Genomic DNA, 26,836 nt, shown 5'->3' with positions numbered 1-26,836 from the left:
AGTAAATATGGGCTGCCTGGATTGGTTAGAAAAGCCAACTCCTCCCACTTCTACTACCACAGCCAGCTGCAAAAAAAACAGCGAAAGGAGCAGGGTGGGGAGTATGCTAGCGAATGCCTGCCAAAATTAATTGAATGTTGCCTAATGAAATTCGAATTTCAGTAACCTAAATTTAACAGTAACCCCCTCCCTTCAGTTCTCACACATTCCTAAACTGTAACATTTTGACAGTGGAAGAACAGAGCTACAGCAACTATTTTCAATGCCTTATCATACACAGCTCAGATCACAAACGCCATTATACACCATTCATTAATCATCTGCGATTTATTTATTTACTTGAAATATTCATATACAGCCTTTCTGCCTGACAACAGGGCTCCAAGACAGCTGACAGTAAGTGAAAATGAATTCCTAGGAACACATAATACGATTATTTTACAAGGCTGTGGTGTCTTATGAGGGCTCTGGGGGGATGGTAATGGGAAATGTCCACTTCTCAGGCCTTAGATATTGCTGCTGCTCTGTCTGTTTGCCCCACATTCTTATACAAGTCATTGATTAATTATATGATTAAATCTAAATAATGTATATGCTGCCAACTTTGCAATAGAGGGGTCTTTCTAAGATAGTGAGCTTACAATTTACAAGCGCTCGTTGTACAAGGCCGTCTGTAATATTATCTTCCATTGCTTCCACAGACAGGGAAAACCTTTTTATTTAAACAGGCATTTGGACTAGTGGCTGTTTTCTTTTGTTCTGCTGCTCTATAGTTCTAATTTGATTATGTTTTTTCAACTGGCTGTCTTTTCTTTTTTTCTGCTTTTATCACTATGTGTGTGATATTAATTACTTGTTTGTGGATTGCTTGGTTTTATAATTGAGTTCATTGTTGTTTGCCACCTTCATAATATTTAATGGAAAGATGGGGTATTAATGCTTGTACTTTTTATTTTAGAAATATATTATTGGGATACATTTTATTGTGTAGTTCATATTTTTATGGTCATGATCACTACAGGCTCCCATGAAAGGAAGGGTAGTATAGAAATAAAATGAAATAATAAAACAATTATATTCCTACAACCAAAATAACTATAAAAAAAATAGGCAAGTGTGCCTCTAATTCAGTAGGGTCCATCAGTGAAGACTAATTAACAAAATGTTAAGTTGATTAATCTACTGGCTAAAAGTTGCAGGCTTTCTCACTTTTCTTAAACATTCTCCCTGCCTTGCACCCCACACACAACTGCTGTTCTCTCCCAACTGAAAGATCACTTCAGATACTTTTACTTGATACAGTGGTACCTCAGGTCACATACGCGTCAAGTTACATATGCTTCAGGTTACAGACTCCGCTAACCCAGAAATAGTACCTCAGGTTAAGAACTTTGCTTCAGGATGAGTCCCCATTAGCTAAAGTGGTGCTTCAGGTTAAGAACAGTTTTAGGTTAAGAACGGACCTCCGGAATGAATTAAGTACTTAACCCAAGGTACCACTGTATTTTTAATCTTCTTCCCAGAGTACCTGTCCTTCCCTTTGACTGACTAACAGAACAGACTAAGGGGCAGATCCACACTGTACATTTAAAAAATATTCAAAACTATTTAAAGCAAATTACTTCATTCAAAGATTCATAGGAACTATAGATTTCCTCTCAAAGAGCTAGCCTTTCTAGCACCCTTAACAAAATAGAATTCCCAGGATTTGGGGAAGGGAGTCATGTGTGTTAAATGTGCTTTAAATGTATACTGCAGATCTGCCCTAATAGACATTTATGTGCTGAATAGAAGGCTTATCTCCCATTATGTAAACATGAGATACTACACCATCAACACTGGAGAGATCCACTGAGGTGGGTGGGGCAGACTTCTTTGTCATTATATGTCAGGTGCCATTTTGAATCAAGATGACAGATCAAAACATGACTTCAATGTCACTTCACCCATTTTCGGGCATAGGTTTGGTCTCCTCTTGAGAGATCCCCAAACTTGGCAAGAAGGTTCCTGTTGTGGGTCAGGAAACTTCATTGTCATTTGGACACTGGGATCCATTTTAAATCAAGATAGTCATCCGAAATATCACTTGAGCATGAGTTCACCCATTTTTTTACATAGCCCTCTCTCACAATACCATTGCCAAATTCTGCATGAGCATCCCTGAGGTGGGGTTGGCAGTCTCTGTCAATGTTTAGCTGCCAGTCACTGTATATTGTCTCCCTGCTTATTTAACTTATATGCAGAATTCATCAGGCGAAAGGCTGGGCTGGATGAATCCCTAGCCGGAATTAAGATTGCTGGAAGAAATATCAACAACCTCAGAGATGCAGATGACACAACCTTGATGGCAGAAAGTGAGGAGGAATTAAAAAACCTTTTAATGAGGGTGAAAGAGGAGAGCGCAAAATATGGTCTGAAGCTCAATTTCTAAAAAACTAAGATCATGGCCACTGGTCCCATCACCTCCTGGCAAATAGAAGGGGAAGAGATGGAGGGAGTGAGAGATTTTACTTTCTTGGGCTCCATGATCACTGCAGATGGTGGCAGCAGCCACGAAATTAAAAGAAGCCTGCTTCTTGGGAGAAAAGCAATGACAAACCTAGACAGCATCTTAAAAAGTAGAGAAATCACCTTGCCGGCAAAGGTCCATATAGTTAAAGCTATGGTTTTCCCAGTAGTGATATATGGAAGTGAAAGCTGGACCACAAAGAAGGCTGATCACCGAAAAATTGATGCTTTTGAATTATGGTGCTGGAGGAGACTCTTGAGAGTCCCATGGACTGCAAGATCAAACGTATCCATTCTTAAGGAAATCAACCCTGAGTGCTCACTGGAAGGACAGATCCTGAAGCTGAGGCTCCAATACTTTGGCCACCTCATGAGAAGAGAAGACTCCCTGGAAAAGACCCTGATGTTGGAAAAGATGGAGGGCACAAGGAGAAGGGGATGACAGAGGACGAGATGGTTGGATAGTGTTCTCAAAGCTACCAGCATGAGTTTGACCAAACTGCGGGAGGCAGTGGAAGACAGAAGTGCCTGGTGTGCTCTGGTCCATGGGGTCACAAAGAGTCGGACACGACTAAACGACTAAACAACAACAACAACACTATTTTGAATCAAGATGGTGGACTAAAATGTGATTTTGGCATGATTTTACCTGATTTTTGGCATGACAGGTCCCAACTCACAAATTGCACTATCCATTTAAAAATCACATTTTTTGTGTGTTTCTAAAAATTACCAGGCAGTGTCAGACACTCTGTGTTGGTTGTTCACAGAGTATAGAAGCTGTGCATAAGAAACATCAGAGTAGGAAGCAAAATGGCTAAGAACACCTCTCTCCTTTCCCTCCATTTTCTCTGGTCTATTTAGCAACTAGTTAGCTATAAGTTGCTAAAATTACACAGAGTGCATCTTATTCACCAAATTAACACAATTAATTTGCATAATATGCAAATTTTCTTGGCCTGAGCTGGGAGTTTTACATATGGCAACCTGCTTAGGAAGCATTCATAACTGTGTGGGGATTCTGCATGCATGCTCTTAGCTAATGAAAATATCAGATGGCGGCCCCAGGAAACAACAGCAACCCTATACATCAAAACCTGTTCGTTTTCATACGGTTCGTGGTGTTAAGTGTAAATTCTTCGAATAAATGTACCAGCAATGTATACACCAATGAAATATTTGTTTTTTAAAAAGGAGAAATCAGTCTTAATATCCTACTGCATCCTACTGCAAGTAATGAATCCTTATGTATATGCATATACAGTGGTACCTTGGGTTACAGACACTTCAGGTTACAGACGTTTCAGGTTACAGACTCTGCTAACCCAGAAATAGTACCTCGGGTTAAGAACTTTGCTTCAGGATGAGAACAGAAATCACGTGGTAGCGCGGCAGCAGCAGGAGGCCCCACTAGCTAAAGTGGTACCTCAGGTTAAGAACAGTTTCAGGTTAAGAATAGACCTCCGGGACGAATTAAGTTCTTAACCTGAGGTACCACTGTACTGTAGAATACCATACCCAAATACCAGGACAAAGTGTGTGCCTCACAGATTAGGTTTCTGAATTGAGGTCTCAGGCTACAAAACTTACTCAGCAGATCCTTACATAGCTTGTGTCATATCTGCATAGGAGTCAATTGGAGCAGCAAGGTTAAGCTTCAGTATAATTATTGCACAAGTGCAGCCATTATTCAAATGAAAGAATGAAAAACAAAGTCACAGCAAGGGGGAAACTAGCCAATAAGTGCTGCATCAGACATCTTCTCTTTTTTGCCTGCATAGATATAATCCTGTGTATCATGTCTTGTGAGTACAATGTGTACAATGTCTTGTGTGTGTAGCTGTGCATGTTACATACCCTGCAACTGCTCTGTTTAGTCAACTGCACGGCTCGTAAAAAAGTGTGAGATCACAGTGCTAAAAAATGCACATGTATAAATTTTATGGAATAAATAAGAAATATGTAAGAAGGGGGTGGTGCGACAACCGAGAAGGCCCTCTCCCTGGTTCCCTGTGACCTCTAAGGGAGGGAAGGAAGGATGCTGCTTGTAGTTTCCTGGGAATTGTACCCCCACCCCCACCCAGTCCACTGCAATACCACAAATCCAGGTAAGGTAACTTGTGTAACAGCACTAAGAATAAAGCTGTACAAGATATGGAGAGCTAATTTCAAAACCTGCTGGAAGTGAGGTTGTCCTTGGTTTAACTCAATAGAAATTGGCGAGGAGTGGAGCAGCACAGCTTTACCTCTTGATAACCTGTGTTGTTTTGCAGTGGTCTGTCCTTTGAGTATGATTCCATTAACTTTGAAGTGACTTTGATAGCAAGACTCTTTAATGCAAAGGGAATCCAAACTTGCTCAGTTTATGAGAACTGATGAGCAACGAGCCAGAGGTGATATGAAAGTAGGCAAACATTTAGCTGCTCTTAATTACTATTTATAGTTCTTCTGGCAGTAGCTATCTTCTCACTTTATAAATGACTTGCATAATTGCATTAAGCAGGGTTGCACATAACACTTGTTGGTCAATTACTTCTTAAATTATGTATGTTTACTAGATTAGAAAACATTATTTTTTCCTTTCACATGTAAGCCTCCAGTTCTAAATATACACTTAATGTATCCACAATAGTGTTCGCCATTTGTACTTAGAGACAGTATGTGGATGGGTGTTTTGCTAGCAGGGTAAGCTCTCATATATAAACACCTGCCTTTATTTCTCCAGGTATGAAAGAGGTTTTAACTCAAATACGGACAAATCGATGGGTGCCTCATTCCAGTCTCCAAATTGTCTGTGAGACAAATGTGTTCGCTCCACCAGGGCAAGAAATCTGCATATTAATTAAAAGAGTAACAATACCAAATGATGCTGCAAAGTTAATGTTGTCCTGGGGCTTAATTGTCAGAAAGTTTAGAAGTTAACTCTAATAAAGTCAAATCATTTGTGATGTTATTAGAATTAACTTTTGAACTTCCTTACAAGAATGTTGAATCATTTCGGTTATGTGTACACTAATATTCACAAATCACATGCACACACATGTTGTAGCTCAGTGACTGAGCTGGTTCAACAGGAAGCAATGGAGTCCAAGGATTGGTGATGCAGCCAGTGGAGATGAATCCATTAGGGCTAATGGGTCACTGCTGTAGCAACCTCACCCTGTCCCCAGCCAGCCCCTACTTGCTTGGCCTTTCATTTACAACTTATCCAGGCAGTAGCATAGGCTGTTATCTTCCTGCGCCTCCTTAGTCTCAATGTTGCGCTTGTACAAATCAGCAGGGAGGACAATGCAAACAAAACTAGAATTGGCTCTGTCTGTCATTGGCTCTGGCTCCACCTGCTTTTGATCTCCACCTGCCTTATGCTCTTCTGGTCTCCCTCCACCCCTAGGGAAGAAATGGCAGGAGCTGCCCTTTGGGGTCTCCTGGGCTCTGTAATTCAGAGCACCCCTCCCCATACAACAGCCTTTGATTCCCACTTCAACCACCCAGTTAGCTTGATTTGACCCCCTGCCCTGTTCCTGATGTAAACCTTCACTCCCCCCTTCTTTCCTGGCTGGTGTGTGTGTCCCATTTTGTGGTTCACCTCAGGAACCAAAATATCTTGGGTCAGCCCTGCCTGTTGGGCAGAAGCTACAAATTTTTTTTGCACATCTGACAACATTCAGATGTGTGAACTAGTGTGTTAACTGAGTGGATGCTATCTGCATACCTGGTTATACATGATTGCTATCAGAGGCACCATCTTCACAAGTTGATTGAAGGGGTCCGTCCTGACGTTGCACACACCTCTTCATGCAGCATTGTGAGGAGCCAGGAGGCAGAGCTGAACACCCTCCGAACGCCCAGTCCCTTAAAGAAAAAAAACATGGGAGTGGCGAAACTGTCTCAGCCCCTACGAGAGTATGCTATAATTTCCAAAATTGTGATAGATCTTTGAAGGATAAACTCAGCAATCACTTGTAGACTAATGTCACTATGGCAGAGTGCACAAACACAAAAGAGAGAGTTGCCAAATTGTACAAATAGTACATAAAAACACATGAGAAGTAGACAAATATTATACAATTTGTGATACAGAATCACTTTGCAGCCCCTCAAATCACTAAATAGATTGAAAATAAAAATGTCCTTGTGAAGAAGTATCTAAGAATGGATTGCAGATACATTGTTGTATTGTAGATTGCAGATACATTGTTGGACTCCCAACTTCTGGACTCCCATCATCTCTAATCATTGGCCACTCTGACTGGGACAGGTGGGAATTGGAGTCTAATGGTGCCTGGAGGGCACCAACTTGGCTATCCATGAACTAGATCGAGGTGGGCGGAATGTTCTATCTCTTCCCCACCAATCCTACCATTTTTTCTTTTGTAGTTTGTTCTAAACTTGGGACCTGCCCTTTTTCACCGCAAACCAATCTCAGCCTCTAAGCACTTCCAAGAAGGGAAGAATACTGAGACAAATTGCCTGCCTTCCTGCTTGGACATCATTCCTGAGATTTTTTTGGGGACTGGGGGAATATAGTTGTCTCCCTCACAAAACTGCAGTTATTTTCAGTTAGGGATGAAGCACATTGCTCCAAGGGAGGTCCATTAGCTCGAACAATTTATTCTTTTAGACATCTGGCAAAGCCGCAACTGTTGCAGAAGGCTTTTAATTGATTGTTCTCTTGATGTTTGCCTCCATGATTGATGTTTTATTTGATGTTGTTTGATGTTGTTGTACTTTTATATTGTATTTTTACTTATTGCATGATGTGTTCTTATGTAAGATCCCTTTATTGCACTCTGGGAAAGAAAAATAGGATATAAGCACCTAGAAAACAGCTTCCTACCAGTGTGATACAGGCAGTGGCTTTCTCTCTGTCTCTCTCCCTCTCTCCCTCCACACACACTGATTTATATCATACACTTGCATGCACACACAGAAAGACTTGTGTATTTCCATTGTGTGTTGTTGTGGAGGTGGGGGATGACTAACAAAATCAATCTTCCTGGCAAACTAGGAATATCGCCTCATGGACTCAAGTTTAGGATATTCCACCATTCTTCGGCAGAGTTTCTTTTTATTTGAGAAAAATAAGTGGCTCACGTAAATGTGAACTAAGCTTCAATAATGAAGAAAACGGTAACAAAATATAACATGAGGAGAGAAACTAAATACAACAACTTGAGGCAAGTCTGAGGCAAGAAAACGAGAGGCAGGGGAGGGGCTGATTCTGGAGAAAAACACACAAGCCCTGCCCAGCAGATAACAAGCACTCTACTATTCAAATTAGGCCCCAGTGTTTTTCTTACATGTGTGATATAAATTGGTATTACTGTTGGGGGTGTGGTGTGTCTGTGAAAAAGCATTCAAGAAGGCTGGAACACCATAAGCCAAGAGTGAAGGGCAAATTTTGCCACCACAGCAGGAGTGTCTCCCAGGACACCTTATTCAGTCTTGTGGGGAAAGATACTGGGTACACTGTTCTTTCTCCTTTATTTCTTTGAGGCGCTACTGCTCTTGCCATTGGTGACCCTAACTGAGAAACAAGCCCATCCCTTCATTTGTATAGCACCATCCTATGTTCTGTTTCTTGGTCACACCCATATGTGATGAATAGTCACAGATTAAGACAGAATGTTGAGAGGTGGGAGAAAAAAAGAGACATCCTAAACTCCAGGGAATGCAGCAAAGCTTCAGAAATGCATTGTGGAACTGTAGCTATGGATACAGGGACAGATCTGTGGCAAAAAGTGGCGAAAATTAATTTTACATATCATACAATGTTTTTAAAGAGAGTTATGATTTTATATCACACTTACAATAAATGGATAGAAAAGGCTTGGAATAAAACTGGAAACAGATTAGGCTGTCTTCATCCTCCCGGCAAAGGGAGGCCTGCCATATCAATTGTCTACTTTAGTTCCCTAATCCTGTCTCAAACACCTTCTTTGCAGCCCTTCAATCACTTCTCAGACACACATGGACTTTTTGCCACCTAATTCATTCGCCAATCTATCAACATTCGGGCTAATATATGATTCCTCTGAGCATCATCCAGCACCACCTGTTCTCTCTCACAATGTTGGGCACACTGGATGCATCAGCACAGATTCTGACAACTGGTCAAAGCTATATTCACAGTAAGCTATATTTGAAATCTTCTACATTGTATTTCTTTCTCTTCTTTTGTATTCTGTCTCCTTTATTCCGCTGGGAGAACAGAGTCCATTAATTCAGAGATCATAGACAAGAGAATGCTGCTTCTTTTCATATTCATTCTAATGTTAATACACAGGAGGCTGTATAATTCCATAGGAAAAAATTCTACAGTATCTTATAATTTATCCTTTGTCTGTTTCACTTGTCTTAATGTTCTTTGACAACAAGAGCCCAAATATTTTTAATTAGCAGTATCAGCCTTTCTATTTTTTTATTATTTTTGCTTAACTTTATTTAAATTCTTAAAGCTCTATTATAATTCTCCAGCCAATTTCATTCCACAGTAATTGCAAAAGTTTGATGTGCAGCCAAGAGGTGTGGACACTGGTGACATTACTGAGAGCTGTGGATTAGAATTTTACATTGTGTCGCACAAATATGGTGGCCTTAAACACAGAAAACCACAGATATTCAATGTGGAATCTGGACCAGAGGCAGAATTTGACTTCCCAATGAATCCAGCTACCATTATGAACCAAACACATCACTACACCTCATGTCTATCTTGTCTGAGGATCTGCGTCAGTTGGCAACCAGATGAAATCAGTGAGGTTGATTTCAACAGCCCTAGTATCACAGGTCAGCAGTGTCTGGGATCCATACCCTAACAGAGGAGTAAGTAGCAGCACTAACTATAACCCCTGATATATGTGATATATTTGTGCTGTAATTCAGACATCAAATCTGTTTATAACATGTTAGGTGAGCAAATTGTAGCTATCTCTTTGAATAATGTTGCTCTTCATACTTTGTGTTGCTGATTTTTTTATTTCCATCATGTTGTTTTTCAAGGGTGGGGAAAAATTACAGCCTGAGGGCTACATTCCATTCTGGGAAAACTTTTGGGTGGGAGGGTGGGATTAAACTACTGTACTTTACTGTACTTAGTAATGGAAGCATTAGAATTGCAACAGCAGGGACCATTTAAGGGGCTGGTTTTGTTATTGGTCTGAATGACAGCAGTCTCTACTTAGCTGGAGGTTTTAGTCAGTGGGGGATATCAGCCATTTAGGAAAATGGTTGAGATTTAGCAGCAGAGTTGGGAGGGGGGAGTCTGAAGGAGTTTTTCTACTGTGCAGGCTTATATATGTCTACTCAACATATTGTTCTTGTTCAGGTTACCTCAGTAAAGTAGGATCAGATCCTTTTTTCTTCTGAACTCCATCTGCTTTATCCCAGTCATTCTACTAATGCAAATGATACCATTTTCCCTTGGGAACAAATTAGCATGACTGTGTTTTCGACTTGACAGTCCTCTATTTGAAGGGATCCTCTATTTGAACGGCTGCTCGGTCCAAGCCTGGATGAAAAATAAGTAATCTTAAGAGGGGGAAGCAGGAGCCTTCAAGTTGTCCATCAGCAACTTGGTCCTCAACGTCAGCCTGAACAGAGATATTCAGGTCAGCTGGTCACAATCTTCTCCACTGTCGTAAGCGGTGCTGTATTTCTATTGAAGATAGCAATTATTTCTAAATTTGCACCTATACAAATAAATTATCACATGCAATTTTCTGCAAATCTGTATTTTGTGATGCATTTCTTCTTCTTCTTTTGCAATGTATAAGTGCTTACCCTGGAACAAATCAGTTTTGTGAGTTTACCAGCTCCAGTGACCAGAAGGTCTTGAGGCTAAGCTGATCTGCATACTGTCTTACTCCTTAATGGTTGCCACAACAGATGTTCCAGGTTAGGTCTCTATTTGCCCTCTTCCAGCGTAAAAATCACACAGAGCACTTTCTATGAATCAAGATGAACAGCCTAGAAAGAAAGACAGGTCTTTAAGGCATTTCCGCTTACGCCAGAGCAGAGACAGGAATACCTGACCCAGACAAGCCATTTCCAAAAGGAAGAAGAGAACAGAGGCTGGAGGTCTTGCAGTGAGGAGTGTTTTGAGGTGAGGCGAGACTGGGGAGGTTACAAATGACAACCAGCAGGAATTAGAGTGCCGTCATTCCATCTCCTAAAAAGCATTAGTGGACAATGATGCCTGTCTCTGTGGAGATGAGACATGCATTTCAGAGAGTGAGAGCATAAGAAAGAAAGCCAAGAGATCTCTTGTCTTGTCTGAGGTGCAAAGGGCATCTTTCCCCTGAAAATGCTTGGCAAGAGGTGAGTGTGAAGGCCAATGTCATTCTCTTTCAGTTGAGTGCCTTTGTGTAAGGACACGTTGGCCATTTTTGCTCTCTTCCTTAGGTGGACAGCATCAGTGTGAGGGTGCATAGGCCAAATGTTCTTCTGGCAAGCAGCATCAGAAAGAAGGTGTGAAGCAGTGATCCTTTTCTAACCCCACCCCCACCCCCAATTTAACCCATGGAACCTCCACAAATAGCAAAGTCTCCCCTGCTTCACAAGTTTACTCTCTACAACAGAGCTTTCCAAACTTTTCATGCTGGTGACACACTTTTTAGACATGCATCATTTTGCGACACAGTGATTCAGTTTTACTAGCAAACCAGAGGTAAAACTAACCCATTCCCAGCCCCAGGAGGAGCGCAGGGAGCATTCAAATGACACACATACAAACTGCAGCTGACACACTAACAAGTCACGATACACAGTCTGGGAAGCTCCGCTTGAAGAGTGACAGGAGTAGCAGTGAAGGGTGGAACTAGTGTGTATCCCTGCTGCTCCCTCCCTCATGTATGAGTGAGCTCTTTTAATAATGCTTGAAAAGGGATAAGATTAATTGACAATGTCTCAATTTGGAAAACAAATCTGAAAGCTAAGATTTAATTCCCTCCTGGAAACTTAATTATATCTGTCAGAATGGCAAAGTCAGGTAGAGAAGACTGGTAATTTCACTAAATGTGGCTAAAACTTATACCCATAGCTACATGTAGTTGAGTCCAGCTTGTATTCAACAGTTCACATTTCTTGCACATTCCGGAAGCAAGAAAATGTTGATGTAGCAAAATGATGTAGCCACAGATCATTTCTTATTATTCCCTAGATTCTGGTATATGACGTTTCATAATCGTGGCAGTATCGTGCCAGCAAATATACTGAACCTAACAATTCATTAGTAGGGTATGAATCACTGCCAAAATAGTGCCTGGTTATTGACCCAAATATGAAAGAAAGGCCTCCTTGGTGAAACAGATTGTAAGATGCAAATATAGCATCAGGCTTGTAAATAGTTTTGTGAGGTGTTTTTTTCCGGGGGTGGGGTAGGCTGTATGCTTGAGCCCCTTCTAATTTCTGGATCCAGCAAGGATTCAATGGTCAGAACAGCCAGGCCAGCTTCTTGGTGAATTATTGGCCCCTAAGTAACAAAGGAAGTAGCTTTGTGCCAGAGGGAAAATAGGTGGAACCCCTCCTTCACCTGGCTGTTGGTAAGAAGGACAAGGGTAAAGGTGTGAGAGAGAGCTGAGCTATAAGCAGCCTGTAAGCAGAAGCTGGAGAGGGAGAGACAAGCTTGATTTCTGCTTGAACCCAAGGCTGTGACTATGGCAGAAGCAAGACCTTCTTGAGGTGTTAATGTTGCAAGTCCCTCTCTCATAGGCTCATGTTGTATATATGTGTAAATAAACCATAGTCTCTACTGTCCAAGGGGACTGAACCCTGGGTAAACACTTCGAAAAAATAAACATTATTTAAATTCACGTGCCCTTTTTAAATTTACTTGTCCACGAGGTCACTAAATATCTTACCTGCTTTCACAGGGGGTAAACATTTCCACACTGAAAGGGGGACAGGATGGTCAGCACACCTTTATTAAAAGTCTTGAAATAAGTCCATAACAGCAACTCAGCTATTCATGTTAGCCATATGTGACCCAAAAGAAGATGAGAACCAACTTTACATTGGTAAAATGTAGTAACCTAAGAGGCAGTTTTTACACAATGCTGTATACCAAGAAAATGCCTATTTTTGCACGCAACCCCAATCTCTGAGTGTGAGATTTATCTCTCTTTTAACACCCCTACCCCCTGCAAATCCTAAAACATTCTTGACAGTGACTTGGTTACTCTTGACTGCACTGTGTTTCTTGAACAGAATACCTCTTCAAATTATTTTGCATTATGATGTAATATTGTTTGGGGGTGGGGACAGCTTTCTTCATTGCCAAGAATAAATTTAAAATGATTATAGATTAAAAAAATCATTTGTTTTAAAAGTTACTAATAAAAGCTGTTAAGAAGTTTCAAAGAAAAGGAGAAAACCTAAACGGTGGAGGGAAGCAAACAATCCCTACAGTATCATCCCATACAGGTGTGTGTCATATTAAATGAACTATAACAATTAACATATAAATTATATCTACTCTTCATATCATCTATAAAAGGATGACATAAATCATGAAAAGTTTAGTTACACTTACTGCACACAAATTAATATATTTGGACATTTCTGCTATAAGCCATATTTTAGTTAACCAATTTTAATAATGAGACACTACTCTTCTCCCCGTTAGTGGGGACATGTATAACGATCTCTGGCAACGAGCCGGCTGACCAGCAGTAGGAAGACTCCCGTCAGTTCAAAATAGTTTTATTTACAGAAACAAACAACCAGAGTGGAGCTTCGCACTCCCTGTCAGCAATGATAGATGCTCTAGTCTGAATCCTCTAGTCTGACCCTGCCCCCAACAGGAACTATGGAAGAACCTCGTCTTTCTACCCCTCCTCTCCCACTCTTCTTTGAGCCTTTCCCATTGCTGGAACTGAGGACCGAGAACCTGGATTGGCCCTTCCCCACTGTCAGTGGACAGAGTTTCTGAGCCTATCTTATCAGTTTGCAGCCCGGCTTCACCTTGGCCGCCTTCCAACTCTCCCTCTTCATCCCAGCTAGCAGTGTCTGGCCTGGAAAGGAGGGGCTGTGGGCTGTCAGCTCTGAAATGGAAACACTTCTCCCTCATCTGCAGAGGCAGCCTCTTGCTCCCTTACCAAGGTTGCCTCCGCTGCCAGGTCCTGGGGGCTCATGTTCCTGACAACATGTTTAGCTAATGGTAATAAATTCCAGCCTAGCCCGTGATGTTCCCTATGCACAGTCCCCTCGACCCATCACAACAGTATAATGAATGGGTTCAGAAGTTCTTCAAACTGTCACTATGTTGTCACTATTCAGTCGCATAGCAGACACTTAGGTTTGTGCAATTAATGTGGATTTTAAAATGTGCAACAGATCCACTTTTTTTTTAAGAAAAGGATACTTTTGTGGCTAGATAATTGATGGGGAAATGTACTGAAAGGTGTAAGATGGATGGAAATACATACACCTGCACAAACAAATAAAGGTGGATGCTCATTGTAGTATGACCTACCCACAAACCAAACAGAATGAGTGCTTAGTAAAAAGTGGACATTGTATAAACTCTCCATAAGCTTTATGCAAGCAAATTAGAATTAATATTCAATCAACAGGTCATGTGGAAAAGCCCTGAGTGCCCACTAATAATAATAATAATAATAATAATAATAATAATAATAATATTAAATGTGTATACTGCCATATACCCGCAGGTCTTAAGCCAGCTCACACAAAAAACCCAACCTTTTGCCAAAAACAAAGTTATTTGGGGACACCTTGTCCATTAACCTGCTTCACCAGTATTTCTTGTGTCTCCTGTTCTCTGTGTGCCAAAGAAGCCCAGAGGTACACTGAGGCTCTCCTAGAGTCACCCCAATTTTTTTTACCAGAGTTGAATAATGTTTCAAGTCATTAATGAATTCTAGAGGCGATGAAAGAGCCAATGATCTCTTCTGCTATTTCACACAGAGGAATAAAAAATAGATTAACTGTCTACGTAGCACTGCCTGCTGATAATAGCTAGACAGGTGGAAAGCTGGGAGAACTGCAGGAGATAGGCTTATTTGTCTCCATTAAGAAATATAAAATACTCTTTTTAGATACTGTGCACACAGGTGCTGATGAGGAAATATGCTGCTGTCAACTGCTGCAGTTCCATCATCCATATTCCCTCCCATGTAACAGTAGTTTCAGCTGAGTGTTATGCCTTCCATGAAGGTTTCACAGTCATCCATGATAAGGACTGGGCTATGATCAGTGATGGCACTGAAATATATAATGATCTGCTCTATGAGTTTGTGAGGGGACAAAACATGTAACTGATGTGTCAGGGAACTGCCATCGGAGCTAGAGGCGGAGAGAAGGCTCCAGAGGGATGCCGGAGAGAGTCCCAGTAGGGAGAGAGGCAGCCCATCTGCTGGGGAAGGAAATCAGCGTAACACCAGTAGAGAAGGGGGGCAGATGGGGGAATCGGAGAGGAGGCTCCAAGACTCCTCGCTGGAGACCAGCGGAGAGAGTATGGGTACTCCGCTGCCCACACCCTCCCTGTGCAGAAGGCTTCCGCGCAGGGAGAGTAGGAGGAGACTTGGCGTCAAAGAACTTTTATGCTGGCAGAGGTTCAAGAAACGCCCACTGACGGATTCTGCCAGCAACTGAGACAGTCACGATGCTGGAGGCTGTTCAGTCAGAAAGGGTTTAACCAGGTAACCTTGCCAGGAGTGGCGGCAACTTACGCACAAGCAACCCCTAAATCCATTACATGATGCAATGTGTTTGGCCCACATATATTAGGTTTTGTAGATAAGTGGAAGAAAGTGCAATGCCAGGGGGTGGAAGAAAGCCAAAAACAACAACTCACCTATGACAATGAAGGACATGATTTACAAATCTCTGACATCAGCACAAATTATCTGAAAATATGGTTATGCCAGGAGAATGAAATAAATGCCGTATGAGGTATGAAATTTTCAGGTATGAAATTTATGGCATGTAATGTCCTAAGAGAAAATTTAATGAAAATGATTTATAGGTGGTACATGACACCAGTCAAGCTTGCAAAAAATTATCATTTGCCCGACAATAAATGTTGGAAATGTAATGAGACTGAAGGTACATTCTTTCACCTTTGGTGGACATGCCCAAAGATTAAGACATTCTGGGAGATGATCTATAACGAAATGAAAAAGGTATTTAAATATACCTTTCTGAAGAAACCAGAGGCCTTTCTCCTGGGCATGGTTGGCCAATTGGTGTCAAAGAAGGATAGAATTTTTTTAATGTATGCAACAACAGCAGCAAGAATACTCATCTCGGAGTATTGGAAGACAGAAGATTTACCCACCCGGGAAGAATGGCAGATGAAGTTGATGGACCATATGGAATTGGCAGAAATGACTGGCAGAATCCGAGACCAGGGAGAAGAGTCGGTGGAAGAAGATTGGAAAAAGTTTAAAGACTATTTACAGAAATACTGTAAAATTAATGAATGTTAGGAAAATGTTGGAATGAAGTTATATGGCTTTAGTAGAAATGTTATAAGGAATTAAGTATAGAGACTTCCGGGGTGGCGCCATCGGCAATGGCGGACTCCCTCTGAACTGGAGGGACCAGCTCCGCATGAAACGGGTCTTTTCCGCTGCGGCGAAGCGGGGACCCTTCTGGAAATCACAGGCGGATGAAGCCTGTGACCGTGGGACTCGGCGGGCACCCTTAGCGCCCCCCCAACCCGCAAAGGAACCCACAAATGGGCTCTGAAGCGATGAGGGGGAAGTGGTGTGGTGCTGTGAGTCAATCGCTTTTCCTGCGGAGCGAAGCCGCATAGCCGTTGCCGGAGAGCGCTGCCTTTTTCCTGGGACAATTTGGCATCTAAAATAACCAACCGTGAGTACTGGAACATTGAATATCTGGCCTTTAAATAAGAACTGGTGAAATAGAAAGGAATTTGGACTTAAAAATTCACCCTAATTTGGTACTGAAACGGAAAGGTTTAAACAGGAAGTCAGCCTTCCGTTTCCCTGTAGCCAGAACAAAGCAAAGACAACGCAAACTAGAGCTTTAAAACAATTAACAGAAGTGGAATACAAAAAGGGAGGTGTGAGGAGGTCATTGAAATAAGTGAATGAAAGATAAGATATTGAAACTGTTTGATGTGTTTTAAACTGTTTTTGTTTTGTTTTGTTAGTTTAATGTGTTAGTGTTATGTATTGTATTGTATTGTTTATTTTTTCTTTGTAGTGTTTAAATTGTTGGAAAAGTAATAAATATTATTTTTTTTAAAAAAGAGAGAGAATGAAATAAATGCCATCCCTCATGTAAATGGTCCTTTCCCATACAGAAGAAAGAGGCTCCTATTTTTGCAATCTATGATCCCCATGAATAAAGGACAACCCTGGACTCTACCTACTCACCCTGTTATGACTATTCACTTAAGAAAAGAGAAGGCCTTGCAGCCACTTATAGTAAGTACATTTACACTTAGCCAGTCTTTTATCAGCCCATACCTGAGGTCTTGGGTTGCCTCTGTCATGTCAAAATCTTATATTTCAAGCAATGCAAAACAGATTCATGAAAGGATGAAACCTGAGAAAACCTATTCCAATAAAAACTCCTAGCTGGATATAAGTTATTGAAATGCAAACAGTTAATCAAATAAATTCTTTCCCATGAATTATTTGTTCAGCTGTGTTCATTACAGAGACAAATCCACAGCAGAATGAAAGTTATCTGCTGTATTTTTTATTTCATTTCATTCTTTCATCTCCTGGTTTATTCGCAGGCCACAGGCATTATTCCTGTTTATCAGCATCTCAGCTCTCTAGCTTCTTTTCATTTTCCTTTAAAAAAAGAAGAAGAAATATCTCCATTAGCTATAGAATTATCTTCTTGTTAAAGGCAGATGCTTACAAAACTGGGAAGAACAGCTGGCTTCCCAGCCTAGTTTTGCTTCCCAAGCTTTCATGTGGCTCTCAAAATAACACAGTAGCTGAAATGATGTCTAATGTTGTACTTAGAATAATAAAATTATAGAGTTGGAAAGGACATCAAGTGTCATCCAGTCTAACACCGTGCAATGCAGGAATCTCAACTAAAGCATCCATTACAGAGGGCCATCCAACCTCTGCTTAAAAATCTCCAAGGAAGGAGAGTCCACCACCTCCTGAGGGAGTCCGTTGAACACTGTTGAATAGCTCTTACCAGCAGAAATTTCTTCCTGATGTTTAGTCGGAATTTCCTTTCTTGCAACTTGAAGCCATTGGTTCAGGTCCTAGCCTCTGGAACAGGAGAAAACAAGCTTGTTACATCTTCCAAGTGACAGTCCTTTAGATATTTGAAGATGGCTATCATAGCTCTTCTCAGCCTCCTCTTTCCCAGGCTAAACATACCCAATCGTTCCTCATAAGTCTTGGTTTCCACACCCTTGATCATCTTGGTTGCCCTTCTCTGCCCATGTTCCATCTTGTCAGTACTCCAGGTATAGACTGACGAAGGCAGAACAGAGTGATACTATTACTCCCCTTGATCAGGACACTGCACTTCTGTTGATACATCCTAGAATGGCAGTTGCTTTTTTTGCTGCTGCATTACATTATTGACTCATGTTAAGCTTTTGATCAATGAAGACCCCCTAGATGCTTGACACATGTACTACTGGCAAATCAGCTAGTTATCCCTGCCTAAGTTTGGAATCTTACATTTGTCCCTGTTGAAAATCATTTTGCTAGTCCACTTCTCCAATCCGTTATGGTCATCTTCAATCCTGGCTCTGTCTTCTGTGGCCTTAGCTACCCCTCCCAGTTTGGGGTTATCTGCAAATTTGATGAGCATTCCCTGAATTTGTTCATCCAAGTTGTTTATAGAGATGATGAACAACTGGTCCAAGAGAGAACCCTGTAGCAACCCACTTGTCACTTTTTCCCCAGGATGTTGAGGAACCATTACTGAGCCCTCTTTGGGTTCAGTTAGTCAATCAGCTACAAATCCACCTAACAGTTGCCTTGTTCAGGCTTCCTGTTTCCAGTCCATGGTGGAGGCTCTCTACATTGAAGAGAGGTGCAGGCAGCAGAGAGGTGAGCGAATGGGGCTAAAATTGGTCTCCGAAACCTCCTGGCGGTATGAGAGGACTAAGGGGCTCACTGATGCCTTGATGCTCCCCTCCTGAGCAGATTGCAGCGGGGGGCGGTGCTGAGTGCTAAGTCTACCGCCATGAAGCAAGCCCCCCGGGTCTGCCATCAAGAGCAGGGGATGGCCCTTGTAATTTTTTAACTCAATTGGCATTAAGGGCCCTTGCCAGAGAAGATGCTTGACATCGGAACTGCGGACTAAACAGCTGTAAAGGATTGATGTTTGAGATTGGAAAGGATTCCAAAGGCGTTGGGAAGTGGAGCTTCTTTGTTATATTTTGTATTTTGAAGTCTTTTGGGTTATTTGTCAACTGTCTCCTGAAATAATGATTATTGAAATAATGATTAATGACTACAAGTGAGAATCTGAATCTGTGTATGGAATGCTTAAAGAACAGAAGAGGGGGTGAACCGTTCCATTTTGATTGGAGGATGTTTGAGAACTTGGGTCTATCCCCCTGAAAGGACTGTGGAAATTTGGATCTGGAAAATTTGAGATACACTCTTGTTATTCTTGATAAGGCCATTGGTTAAAGTAAAATCTTGGTGTGGTGGCGCAAAGAGAATAGACTGTGAACAACATGGAGAGATTCGGCAACTCTCAAGTGAGAGGCGGTCCCTTGAGGAGGATGCTGGAAGAAAGCAGGAAGGGAAGGTGGTCCCAAACTGTGGGATGGTACTAAGAGAAATACCTTCCCCTCTCTGCACTGATGAGATTTAAAGGAAATGAGAATGGAGAGATCTTGGAACTTGTTGAGAACAAAGGCGAGGACTGTCATTTTTGGACAACAATGGACTTTTTGGAATATTGTGGGATGGAAGTGCCCAGCTGAGCAGGAGGAGCAACAGAGTTAACCTTGAGATACCAGCTATGCCCTGAACAACAACCATAATAGCACTGCAGGCACCCAGAAGGAATGCTGCTCAAGGTCATCTTTGGAAATGAAGACGTTTGATATAAATGGCAGAGGATAAGGCCAATGAAGATTATATATGAAGGTTACATATCAAAACTGTCATACACAGAATGAAAGGAAAAGAAGTATTATGTTCTCATTTGAAGTTTTACAAAAGTATGTAAATGCTTTAAATAATGTTTCAACACGAATGGAAACGGCTAAGAATACAACTGACAATTAGGGAATAATTTTGGGTAATGGATTGTAACTGGAGACCATGTAAAATACTTAACGCTGTAATATTAGAAAGTAAGGTCACGTCAACAATGGCAAGTGGGAAGTCATTTAATTAAAATTGTATTAATTTGGTATTGATTTGTAATAATCTGTGAAGATTGGGCTGAAATTTGGAAAATCAATTTTAAAAAAATGGCAAAAAAAGTTACCTCATCCAGCTCACATTTTACCAGCTTCTCTGCAAGAATATCATGGGCGACTTTGTCAAAAGCCTTACTGAAATCAAGATGCAGTACATCCACAGTATTTCCGATCCACCAAAAGAAAGAAATGAGATTCTTCTGGTATGACTTGTTTTTGTGACACCCATGCTGGGTCTTAGTAATCACAGCATTCTTTTCTAAGTGCTCAAAGACCAAGACCAACCATTTAATTCTCTGTTCTAAGAACTTTCACGGTATCAGTGTCAAGCTCACCAGTCAGTAGTTACCTGGGTCTTCGTTTTCTCCCCTTCTGAAGATGGGAACAACATTTGCCCACCTCCAGTCTGCAGGGACTTCACCTGTTCTCCAAGAATTATCAAAGATTATAGACAGAGGTTCTGAGATTACATCCACAACTGCTTTAGCACCCATAAGTGCAGCTCATCAGGCGCTGGAGATTTGAATTCAAATAAGTGTTCCCTTACCACCTCTTTTCCTGTCTTGGGCTGCAGCTGCCTCCTTACACCATTTATTGTGTTATCATCAGGTTGGGCACTGCTTTTCTTTTGAGTGAAGATAGAAGCAAAGTAGGTGTTAAGCGGCTGCACCTTCTCTCTGTCACCTAATAGCATTAACCATCTTCTCCATGTAGAAGACCTACCACTTGCTTGTTCTTCTTGCTTCAAACCTAGCCAAAGAAACCTTATATTATTATTTTTAACGTCTCTTGCAAGCCTGAGCTCATTCTGAGCTTTAGTCCACCTGACATTCACCCTGCAATTGTTGCCTACTCATGTATACACCTCCTTTACTATTCCCCCTTTCTTCCATTTCTTATACATGTACTACATAAATCTCAGCTCGTCTGCAAGCTTCTTATGCAGCCACACTGGTTTCCTTAGATGCCTCCCCCCTTTTTTTTCTTGTTGGAATTGTTTGCATTTGTGTCCCCAATACAACACAGAGCAAGTTTACTCAGCAACCCACACCCTGTTGCTTGTTGCTATATGCACAATCACTGAGACTTATTGCTTATGATGAAAAGATTGAGAGACACAAATTAGTGCTGGATCTCCCTAGCCTAAAGTAAGATTAGTTGGATCAACATCTCCCTACCTGCCAAATCCTAGATGAACACAGCTATCCATAATTCCATTTGCCGGCATTAAAGCATCAGCTCCCCATGGAGGGCTCAAGTCAACACACAACTTTCTTCTTATAAATAAAAGCAAATATTCAGTCACTAGAGAATTAGAGAATAACTCACAGGGAGACAAATATCCCATTCGGTTCCTTTGAATAGGCAATAAAAAAGATAGCATAATATTTTGTTGAGTCCTTAGTCTAGTAATATTGTCCCTTAGCTACCACTTTTGCAACAAGGTTAGGAGTGCGTATAATAAGAAAATGGCCACCAATATTGCATTGACTCCATTCTAGACATATGTGCATGCAAACACACAAGACCAATGCAAATATATTGAAATATGATGAAATAGATTTTTAAAATGGTTGTCTTGGAATCTAAAAGAAGAAGCCGGGGGGTGGGGATGGGGAATGGGAAGGAACACAAGCGTTGTGAACCAAGATGAAATGACATGGTCATGCTCAGGCATAATCTGGACAGTGGTGCAAAATGGCCACGTGACACATTTACAGAGTTTATTCCTGTTGCGGAGATTTTAATTGTACTTGTGGATATTAAAATAGTACTTTTGACAGAAGAGATTCTGGCATGTACTTTGTGGAGTGGGCAGCAGTTTCTTTTTTTCAAGATTACAACTTCTGTGCTGACTCATTACTGGTGAGTAGCCTAATGAGTAGTCGATAGCCATAGTTAGAAGTTAGCATGTTGAACTAGGAGTAGAGAGATGTGGGTTCACATACCCACTCAGCCATGAAACTTGCTAGATGACCTTGGGCCAGTCACAATCTCTCAGTCTAACCCACTTTACTGAGTTCTGGGAGGAAGAAGAGCCATGGACATCTCTCCTTCAAGGAAGGGTGGAATATACATATCGTTGCACGCCACCCCAATCTCTGAGCAGTGTGAAATTCCAGGGGTTCCAGGCACTTACTCAGGGTTCAGTTTCCTTGGAATGAGGGCCAGCAGAGACTGTGCTGCCTTTATAATAAATGGTTTATTTACACATATATACAATCTGAGCCTCCGATAGAAGGGTTCACAGCATTAACACACCAAGAGGGTCTTGTTTCTCCCATACTCACAGCCTTGGATTCCAGTAGAAATGACCCTAACTATGTGGCTTCAGCCTGCTTCTTGACCAGCTCTCACACACTCAACTGTCCAGGCCTTTGTATTTCTTACTACCAGGCAGGTGAGGGAGGGGGCCCATCCCTTTGCCCTCTGGCACAGAGCAGCTTCCTTTGTTGGACTAACAACCAAATTTAGGGCCCTCAACTCACCAATAATCTTGCCTGGCTAGTTCAGCAATAGAATCCTCCATGCATCCAGAACACTTGCTGGATCCAGGACCCGAGGAATTAGAAGGGACTCAGGCATCATACAGGCTAACCCCTCCCTTCAACCTCACAACAATGTGGACCACTTTGTGATCTTTTCTGATGAAAAGCAGTATATAACTACTAGCAATAAAAAAAGAAATAAAAATTGTAATAGTTAGTGAACAATAGAAGTAAAAAAAAATTATACTCAATAAAGATGGGGGTGGCCTTACCCAAGAATAAATCACATGGAACAGAGGCTAGTGTTTTTTGTCCATTTTCCTTGAAGTTCATGAAAATCATTCCAGTTAGTCCTTGAAATCAAATTAAGTTCAGTGCCACATCCGGACGCTGCTGGGAATTGGATGCTTTCATCTTAATCCCTTTCCTAATACTTCTACCTCCTGCCTGAGTTAGGAAGATTGTTGACACCAATCCAAATTTCACCTGCAGTAGAATTCTGGTGGTTTTCTCTGTTGTTCGAGCAACATATAGGCAGCTGATATTTTCCTTCCATGTTATTCCCACCCTTAGGGAATGTAAGTGTTCACAAGGCTGACAAGTATACTACAACTGAGATAGCCAAAGTGTCTTTTTTATTTATTTCCTCCCCTTCATTCAATTCCTCTCCTTGCCTGTGGAAAAAAAGAGTTAGAAAGCCAGCAGAATTTAGTGAACACTGTTAAGTCAAGGACTGTCAAGAGCATCTTGATAGACAGATGAGCTGTCGCTTGCATTGGGAGTTCAACTCAGAGCAAAAGATATCAGTATTTGGCCATAACAGAACCTTGAGAGATCTCCTTGGAACTTGTATAGTAAGTTATTCCCCTCAAATGTGCTTCTTCACATGTATTGTGCAAACTTGTGGGATCTTCCCTGATATCTTACTGACACTTTTCAGAATGTACACGTCTATAAAACTCCATCACACTATCACCCCTTTCTCCCCTGAATAACCTTTTCTAATCTATTGGAGAAACTTTCAGTGAATTTCCTTCTTAAGACACCGATGATTCCATACATATAGGAGTTTGGCTGATAAATCTTTCTGATATCAGTGGAAGAATATTAGCAGTCTGTGTGCTACATAAGGGAAGAAGCAATATTTCTTCACATACTAAAGAGTTTTATAGCAGTTGAATGGGCAATATTGTATTTTAAAAAGCTCAACCCATTTCCTGTTAAGAATTATCTTATTCTTTTCTGGGGGAGTATTGATGAAATGGAAATAAATAAAGAATAAATAAAATAATAAATCTGCCAAAAATAATGTTCCCTTTCGGCCAGTCTTTCCCACTACATTTACATATTAAAGCATGCCCTGGACCGATATTAATATTAATCACCGTAATGGGTTTGACAAATATACCTCCTACAGCCACATATTGTTGAATACCCAACACTACTGAAGTGTAGCACAGCTTTGCTGAAGTAGATTTTCTTCAGAATACCAAAAATTGGGCTGCTGTGAATCTTTTTCATTGCTATCATTATTTAAGCATCTATATTGGTTGAGAAGAATTGATGAAATAAACAAAAAGCAAGCCAGGTTGTTTCCAAGAGAGCCAGGCAGGGTCTCCAGGTTCCAGGAAGGACAGAGCTTGAAGTGAACTTCCAGTCTGTTTACAGCTAATCTCATGGTCTATTAAGACGAGAGCCTAAATGTTTTGCTGCCCTGGGAGAAATATTAAGATGCCACGTCCACACTGAAATCCACAGCTCTTGATTTTAGCAATGAATTATTGACTTTTGTTGGTTTCCTTTCCTGCTTCATTCTCCCAGCCTGCTTGTCTGTGGACTGTGGCTTGCCATCTCTGTCCAGTTTCCCAGTGAGTTGTAGTGCTAAGGTTGGATGGGGCTATTTACACACTCAGGACCATGTAAACATTGCAAAAGATATAGGTGTCATGTGCAAAAATGTTATGTCTAGCTTTACATCTGCAGAGTGCCTGTTTCGCAGAGAACTATAGCAGATGCAAAGGGTTCTTGTCCAGCTAAAGCTGCAAAAAGCAGATGGAGTCTTTGTTTCAGTGTTGTTAATTGACTTGTCCCTAGGAGTCTGGGTCTCACTTATACAGTGGTACCTCGGGATGCGAACAGGATCCGTTCTGGAGCCCTGTTCGCTGTTAGGATATTTCCGTTCCACCTTAAAAGGGAGCAGGCTTTGTGAGTCACAGAGTCTGCGTACTTCCAGCTCACAGGAAGTTTCTCTTTTGTATATTGCTTTTGTTCTCTCTCTGTGCCTGGACATCACAGACAGGCAGTCATGTTTTTTCTTTGTTCTGACCAACGCTGAATAAAGTTGTAAATAATGCTCTCCTGGGTGCATCTTTCATTGTACGAACTTTGCTGAAAGAGCGTGCACAAGGCCTGGAATGTGGCAAGCTATTTCTGAGGCTTGTGTCGCTAATTGACTGATACTGCGTTTCTACGGGAGGTTGATGGATCGTCCGGCATCGGCGTGGGGGCATGATGGCCTTTGTCTCCCTGGCAGTATCCCAACAACAGGTTTCGGGCCCAGATTCATGGCACTTACAGGAGAGTAAGACTGCGAAAGACTGTGTTGAGGTATGTGGGGAAAAGCAAAAGTAAGGCTTTTCTGTTGCTGCAGCAGAGACTTTGAACTCCGGCTGGCTAATTAGCCTGGGAGACGAGCCAAGCAGGCCTCAAGATTTATGGGTGCCAAGATAAGGAGTCTCTGAAGTGAGAAAGACTCACGGCTCAAGTAAAAGCCTGGAATGGAGTTTTTCCAAGCCTCTGAAGGCACTCAGTGCCCAAAGTTAAATCGGCACAATTATGAGACTTGGGCAAGTTGCTGTGAGAGCTTGCTGCGACAGTTTGGAGTGTGGCATACTGTGTGTGAAGCCCCTCCAGTTCCTCTGACAGATAGATGGAGGGCCCAAGATTCAAGGGCCATAGACGTAATAGTCTTGTCCGTCTCTCTGGAGGAAATATCAACACTGGCTGGCAACACCACAGCAAATCAGATGTGGAATGCTTTGAAAGTAGCCCATCTGCCGGTCATCCCAGCCAAGAGTTTGACTGCGTCGGAGGTCCTGGCTGTTTCCCAGAATGCGAGTGAATGCAGGGATGCCGAGGGCACCGGTTGCAAGCTGCAGGGGGAGCCGACTGTGATGTCATCCCAGGCAGCATTCCAGCCTCCAGGGGGAGCCACGGAGTCGGCAGCTGAGAGCTGTTTCCTGTGAGAACCAAGGTCATCGTCTTCGCAGAGGCCGGAAGGCGAGATGTAAACAGAGACAGGAGCCAGCAGATGGCCAGGAACAGGGGGGCAAGCAAAAGCCCACGCCAGGGAAAAACAAGGCTTTGTTAGCTGGCACTGCTTCACCAAAGGCCAAAGGCAAATTTGATGGCCAGGAGCAGGGGGGCAAGCAGCAGCAGCCCAAGCCAGTGGAAAACAAGGTTCTGTTTGCTGGCACTGTGTCCCCAAAAGCCAAAGGAAGATTTATTGCTGACTCTGGAGCTACCCACCATCTATCAAAGGATCGGCACCTTTTTATCTCCTTCACACCACAAGATGGAGAGATCCACCAGGCTGATGGAAAGACACTGCGAATTGCAGGAGTCGGGAATGTGAGACTGGCAAGTCTGCACACTACCATCAAATATGTACTTTATGTTCCAGATTCTGCAGACAATTTGCTCAGTGTCCCACAGCTGACTGGGCGTGGCTTTGAGATTTCCTTTAAGAGGAGCGTCTGTGTCATCAGGAAAGGCAAAGAGGACATTTTGCATGCAAAGCTTATAGATGGTTTGTTCTGTATAACTTATGATGACAATGGTGCTGCTGTGTCTAATGTTGATTCTTGTTGTGTTGCAGAAATTAACAAAGTTCTTCATGCAGGATGTATTCACGAGGCGCACAGAAGGTTTGGTCACATGTCTTGGCAGGTGCTGGCCAAGATGCCTGGATTGGTTCAGGGTTTGAACATCAAGCCCTGTAAGTTTCACATGAAATGTGTATCTTGTGCAGAGAACAAGGTGAAGGTTGCTCCAAAAGGCAAGGAGTCTAGCAGGCAGGCTTCCAAACCCTACCAGCTAGTCCACGCAGACCTGGTTGGTCCACTTGCGCCCTCTGTGGGTGGAGCAAGGTACTTCATGGTTTTAATTGATTCTTTTTCCAGGTACATTCATGTGTTTATTCTCCAGCAGAAATCGGAAGCATTTCCTAGGTTCAAGGCATTCTGTGCTTGGTTGAAAAATGTTCACAGTAAACGTATTGGCTGTTTGTTTACTAATCGAGAGGCTGAATTCACTTCTCGGCAGTTTGAAGCTTTCCTGACTGAGAAGGGAATCCAGCATAGCCTCTCAAGTGCTGGATCTCCATGGGAGATTTGTGAGCAAGCAAAGCAAACATTGCTTCAAGGCATGAAAACCTTGTTGCATGATGCCAATCTCCCTGAGAAGTTTTGGGGGGAGTCTTTGA

At 41.9% G+C, this 26,836-nt stretch overlaps 1 long non-coding RNA gene across 2 annotated transcripts in view; it reads left to right on the top strand.

The window, feature by feature from the left end:
• Positions 1-249: 249 nt before the first annotated feature.
• LOC308464971 overlaps positions 250-26,836 on the top strand; it is a 110,461-nt gene continuing 83,874 nt past the window's right edge. For both annotated transcript variants that reach the window (XR_013980203.1, XR_013980204.1), the window contains exons 1-2: positions 250-396; positions 8,454-8,639. This is a non-coding gene — a long non-coding RNA (uncharacterized lncRNA). The remainder of the gene's footprint in view (positions 397-8,453; positions 8,640-26,836) is intronic.

This window comes from Podarcis pityusensis (genome assembly GCF_964106645.2).
Source record: "Podarcis pityusensis genome assembly, chromosome: 1".
Classification (NCBI taxonomy): Eukaryota; Metazoa; Chordata; class Lepidosauria; order Squamata; family Lacertidae; genus Podarcis; species Podarcis pityusensis.
The sequence above is the reverse complement of the archived record's forward strand: the minus strand, read 5'-3'. Positions and strand labels throughout refer to the sequence as shown.